Source organism: Calypte anna, chromosome 1, assembly GCF_003957555.1.
Source record: "Calypte anna isolate BGI_N300 chromosome 1, bCalAnn1_v1.p, whole genome shotgun sequence".
Taxonomy (NCBI): Eukaryota; Metazoa; Chordata; class Aves; order Apodiformes; family Trochilidae; genus Calypte; species Calypte anna.
Window position 1 is genome coordinate 38,823,031 of NC_044244.1, and position 6,000 is coordinate 38,829,030.

The 6,000-nt window shown below is 42.4% G+C and overlaps 1 long non-coding RNA gene across 1 annotated transcript in view; it reads right to left on the reverse strand.

Annotated features, from left to right (window-relative positions):
* Positions 1-2,573, reverse strand: part of LOC115599622 — a 78,950-nt gene extending 76,377 nt beyond the window's left edge. Inside the window, exons 1-2 of the long non-coding RNA XR_003988545.1 lie at positions 2,466-2,573; positions 2,286-2,366 (exon numbers count right to left, since the gene is read on the reverse strand). This is a non-coding gene — a long non-coding RNA (uncharacterized LOC115599622). The remainder of the gene's footprint in view (positions 1-2,285; positions 2,367-2,465) is intronic.
* Between the last annotated feature and the right edge of the window lie 3,427 nt (positions 2,574-6,000).

The following is a 6,000-nucleotide window of genomic DNA, read 5'->3' on the forward strand; positions in this document are numbered from 1 at the left end:
ATTTTGCATTAAAATCTTGGCAGTCCAACACAAAACACTTTCGAAATGTAAATGCTCTAGCTCATGAACATAATTCCTGAAGGTATTCATCTGAGGGGCTGAATTATTTCTATCAGCAGTTACATTTCAAGTTACAGACTAAAAATAATTTTAAATTTGCAATCTAGAATTAAAAAATTTAATGAATAGATTTTAATCCTTCTTCAGTTACCATACACGTGATCTTTATGCACTGCTATGTTCATTTTCAGCATGCTTATACAAAATCCTCACTGTGAAATAAACCAGTAATAAGGTAATTCTGCTTCTTTTGCCTTCACAGCGATCATTTCAAGCAAGCCACCACAAAATAATGAACTAATAGTGCAGAAGCAATTTTATATTACTTCAAGTGCTAGTCCTCAGCAACAAAACCATCCCAACAAGTATTACAACCTAAGAAAAAGAAATCTTCTTTAGATAAACAGCATCACTAGGGGCAATATCACTGAGTATTCTGAAATTTCTCAGTGAGGAGTGTTTAGTAGTTTGTGATTTTACAAAAACTACTACAAGTTAAAACTCCTAAGTAATATTTTATTTGCATTGTACTGTGCAGCCACGATAGGCCTCTAAAAAGTACTTTCAAGAAATTAATTTTAGCTATCACCAAGCCATAGGTTCCTAAATTCCTTTCTTAATCTACACGGTTCACAAAAACATTCTGTACTTATTTTGAGCTTGATCGGCCAATAAATACTGCTTTACTACTTAAAGTTATGAGTTGTTTTCAAGTTTATGTTGCCATAAAACAGTCCAAATGCAATGCCAATACGGAGACAGTTTTGATAAAATGCTGTCAGTGGCCTGAATTTAAAACTATTTTTCCATATATTGTGGAGAAAAATACAACAAACAGACCCAAACTTATTTGTATTGGTTACCTTAATTCCTGGATATTAATGTAATTAAGGGGAAAATATTAAAATATTTTACACATAAGCATCTCTTTTTTTTTTCCAGTGCAGAGTGAAGCACTTTGTTTTACAATTATGTATGAAAGGACTGGGTTTTTTTAAGTGTCCTTAAAATGCATTTATTTCCAGATACTTTAATTTGCACGTGCACTTGTCTGTATAAAGAACACAAAGTAAGTATTCTAATAGGTCTGGCAATTTCATTGTAGTAATAAATCTTAAGTGTATAACCTTCTGCCAAATTGTGCCTCAGTACATCTATATCCACATGCTACTTTGATCTGTAAATGGTATTACACTAATATTTAAGTATGATACTTAAAATAAATTCCTCCATTAACACACGAAAAATGAAAGAGAGCAGGAGTGTGCATGAACATGTGCCCGTGCGTGCACGTAAAAGATAAATAAAATACACTTATGGTACTAAGGGACCTTTATAGGTCCTCAAAAATAGTAAATTAAAAATATATTGTAGGAGCAGCAATTACACACTAATTCTGAACCATTCCATGTACTATAAAATTTAAATAGGAACCCTGAAAATAATTCTCCCCAGATTCACATGGCTAAGACAATCAGGAAACCTAACTGTAATGAGATAGAATTACTGAGGATCATCACATAGTTACCTTAAAAAATATTAGTTGAGAAACACAAACACATCCCCTCCAGCATGCACAAACAAATGGCATAAAACCCTATGTACTTGTTAGCAGCTGCGTTAGAACTGCTCTGCACATGGATATTTCTTAATGTTTCAAACATACTGAAATATTAAATATAAAAACTTCCACCGCCCAACTTTATTTCTTTTCCTGAGATTCTATTTAAAAAAAAAAAAAAAAAAAAAAAAAGGAGGTGGGGGGAATGCCATTCAAGAAAGAAGCTATATTATAATCAATGAAGGCAAGACTGGCACAAGTCCTAGAATATTTGCATTCAGAAATAAAAGCTGTGATCGACCTTTGTCTGCTAAGAAAATGAAGCTTGCTGGTTTTAAACAGAGTAGCGAAGGGAGGGGCACACTCGATAGAGAGGGAGAAGAGAACCTAAAAAATCGCAACAATAGCAAATATTAGTATATCGCATCCCTAATTGCCAACAAGCGATCACCCTGAATGAGCCTAAACCTCGTCGAGGCTGGTAACGTACTACTGGATAATAATAAATTAATGGGCAGATGCGAGCCAATTTGCCAATACCCACGCAGTTGCTGAAACTTAATTCTCTTACTTGGTATTTACTGGGCGCTCACGCCATGGCAGTGGTACAGCAACACCAAATGCTGGTGCCCGGCAAGGGGGAAGCGGTGGGGAAGCAGCTTACCCTGCCGCAGGGTGGGAAGCCAGCCTCGGGGAGCCGCCGATGTGGTGGCTGGTGGTGTTCACCTTGCAGCTCTGCAGTCTCCTGGAAAAGCAGGCAGAAGGCAGTGAGCGAGCTCTGTGGCATTTCTTGCCCTTGCAAGTGCATGCAGGCCTGGGAGAGGAGGGGAAGGCGGATCCTTACCTAGCAACCGGCGCCGGCTGCTCCTCCGCCCGCTCCCCGGCCACAACTGCCCCCGGCTGCCAGCGCCCGGCAGCAACAATGGGCGGCTGCGAGGGGTGGCATGAAAGGGAGGGAAAGGAGAAGCGAGGGGAGGGAGGGAGGGAAGAGAGAGACGGAGGGAGAGAGAGAGGAGGGGAGGGGAAAGAAGGAGGGAGGAAAAAAAAAAAAAAAAAAAAAAAAAGAGAGAAGCGTGTTAAGCTTGTCTGGTAGTTAACAAGTCTTGAATGAAGAATGTTAGCAAACAGACAAACAGCATGTCTGATGCATGCTAATAGTCCTGGCTTCACCACTGACACTATGAATAATTCAGTAGAAAGGAGGGAAAAGGAAGAAAAAAAAAAAAAGGAAAAAAAAAACCACAAAAAACGCACCCTCCACCCTCCCCTCACGTTTTCAAACGTCTGCAAAGAAGAGGAGAATAAAAGTATGCCGCAACTTTCTCTTTTCCATTGCTAAGAAAATATTCGGCAAAAAGGCCAGTTAGACACCATCAGTTTCACCAGTACTGCCTCTCAGAGATTTTCGATTCCTATTTTTCTTGGCTATTAATTCCACACACACACAACCCCCCCCTCTTCTTTACCGCCTATTTTACTTCTTTTGTCTAGGAGCTGGCACCTGTCCCAGAGACGGCATTTTACTGCACATCCCCTTTTCCCTTCTCAGCAGAGAAAGCGGGGGGAGAGGTTTGCAAGGACGAAACAGCCCGTGCACCCCCTACCCCACACCCAGCCCCCTGTCCATCCCCCCCTCCAATATTTCCATTTCAGCCATGGTCAAATTACAGGGGGGTTGGAGGGATATCATCCGCCCTATTTCACATGGCGCAGATACCCAAAGCCATTAAAAATATATCTCTGTTGAGGAGAAAGAGAAACCCAGCAAGAGCGAGAAGCTCATTCCATAAGCAGCACTGTGCACTGATACTCAGGGGGAAAAAAATCACAAATAAAAGCCTTCATTCTCACAGCATACAAACTAGCAAAGGCCGATTCATCGCTCAGTCAAAGAAATCAATTTCTTTAACGGAGGAAAGAGAGAGAGAGAGAGAGAGGAGAGAGCAGAGAGAGAGAAGAGGGAGAGGGAGAGAGAGAGAGAAAGAGAGAGAGGAGAGAGGGAGGGAGGGAGGGAGAGAGAAAAGGATCAGCGGAGGGGAAAATACTTGGAGCTTTAACCTCGACATTGCGATATACAGTACAGCCGAGCACAGCGCAGGAGAGACGGAAAATAAGCCCCGTTCTTAAACGGTGGAAGAGGAGGGTTTAATAAAGCAGAGGAAAAAGAAGATCCTATTTGCAGCATTTTTAAAAGTTCTGCTCTGGCAAAGGCCGTCTGAAGGGGAGGCCCTTGCAGCAGGAATGCGAGCAGCAGCAACATTTTTTTTTTATTTTTTTTTCCAGAGTCCAGCCTCCCCCTTGTGAGCGACTGGAGCAATCTGGCCAAGGAAGAGGAGGAGGAGGAGGACGTGAGCTAGCGAAACGCAGAGTGCTAGAGCTGATGATGAAAGAGAGGCACGGCCCTGCGTGAGCAGGCTCGTTTTCATCATACGCAGAGCAGAGCGAGAGGCGGGCAGCCCGCAGGCAGCCCGCACCGAGCCCAGCGCCCGGCCGCCCCTCCGGCCCAGCTCCCCGGGGGCGGGATGGGCACGGCCTTGCCGGGAGGGGACTTCGGGAGGAAAACAGCAACTGGGAGGAAAGGCGCTGCGCTGGAATGTGAATGCACCCGCGCTATGGCAGTAGGATTGACAGTGCAGAGAGACTAATGAAGCTTTTAATTGGGAAAGGAGGAGCGGGGAGGGGGAAGAGGACGAGGAGGAAGGTCCTACAGAAATATCTTCCGGGATTAAAACCGAGGGAAGAGAGCTCCTCTTTACATTTACACAGATGTCTCTCTGTAGCAAAGCAGTCCGCGAGGGCTAAAAAACTGCAGCATGCATGAAAATAAAAAACACAAACCCACAGAGCTGAAAACGGACATCTGAAAAAACAAATACTGTATGTGACAAAAAAACTTAGTGATTTTCTTTTCTCATGCCCTCACTTATAAACCAGCTGCACAGCCAAGCTCAGGCTGCTTGGCCCTTATAACTATCTTGGCACCGAGTCAAAAGCTGATAAGCATTTGGGCGAGACAGCTCAACTGCTGTGCTGGAAGAAAAACAGCTGCCATGATTGCTGTTTGATTGAGAGCGCTTACACACACTCACAAAAAAACATACCGGACTGCAAAGACGGGCCACAAATGCCTGAGGATTGAGCTTCAGAGGACCAACACACATTTCCTTTAAAAAAAAAAAAAAAGTTTTTTTTTATATACTTTTTTTCTCCATTCTCCCTCCCCTTTTTTAAAGAAAACGTACTGCGTCGACTTGCTTTTCTTCTTCCCATCCCCCCTCCATAACCTCAAGCAAACTCAAGGAATTGTGCCAAAAGTCCCGTTGCTAGTTACCAAGTGCATTTTTTTAAACGTCCCTTTGATACTTCTTTCCCTCGTGCTTGCCATGGAATATGCAAGGAAGATAATCTTTCCATTACTTATGAGAAGTAATTAAAAAAGAAAAAGAACTTCCAGCTCAATGTTCCTTTCTCTTTTTCTCTCTTAAGGGGCAAAAGGGGGGAAATTAGGGAGAGAAGGATGTTTTTTTTACTTTGCGTAGTCCAACATTTGGCTTTTTCCATTTGTGGCAGATCACTGTAACGCTATTGTAAAACAACTTCCTGCCCCTTTTGGCTCACGTTCCAGAAGCTGCTAGGCTAAGTTCATAGCACAAACTTTTTTCCCCCTTGCCGAAGCAAAGACACACACACATAAAAAAAAAAAAAAATCCTGCAAATTATTTTCCCCCTTTTCAGGCTAATGGACTCACAAGGTGAATTTATTGCAGCTCTTTAAGAATGTTACACAAGAGACGTCGGTATCCCAGCTGGATAATTCACAAGCTGAAAAGGTGGGGTCATTATAAATGTATGTCTGTCTGTGTCTGTGTGTGTGCATTTTAATTTTGTAATTTTGAATTGTAAGTCTTAATACCATCAGGTGGATAATGAGCTAAGCTGCTTCATCTGTCGTACTAATTTGTGTATCTATCATAGCACAGATCATTGGCTCAGTATATACAGCCTCCTACTTTCCAATTGCTTTTGTACTCTAAGGTGACCTGCATCTCTCTCTCCTTCCTCCCCTCCTTTAAATGCCAGTTTAATGAAAATACCCACCGAAAGCTTCTAGACCCTCCCTGCTAGGAAATGGAGATGTTGCAGTCTGTGCTATAAGCCAAAAAGGAAAAAATAAGGCCTCCAGAACTTGCTCTCTCACGATCTCTCTCCCTCTCTCTCCCTCTGTTTCTCTCATAGCAACAGCATTTCTTGGTACGCCTGCTTTGGCATACATCAGCATTTCTACCCGTCCAAGTGTCCTTTTGCGTCACATCTCGCCATTTCACTCAACCAATGAAATCCCCTTGTTTCAATAAAAATATATATACTTTTTCTGTTAT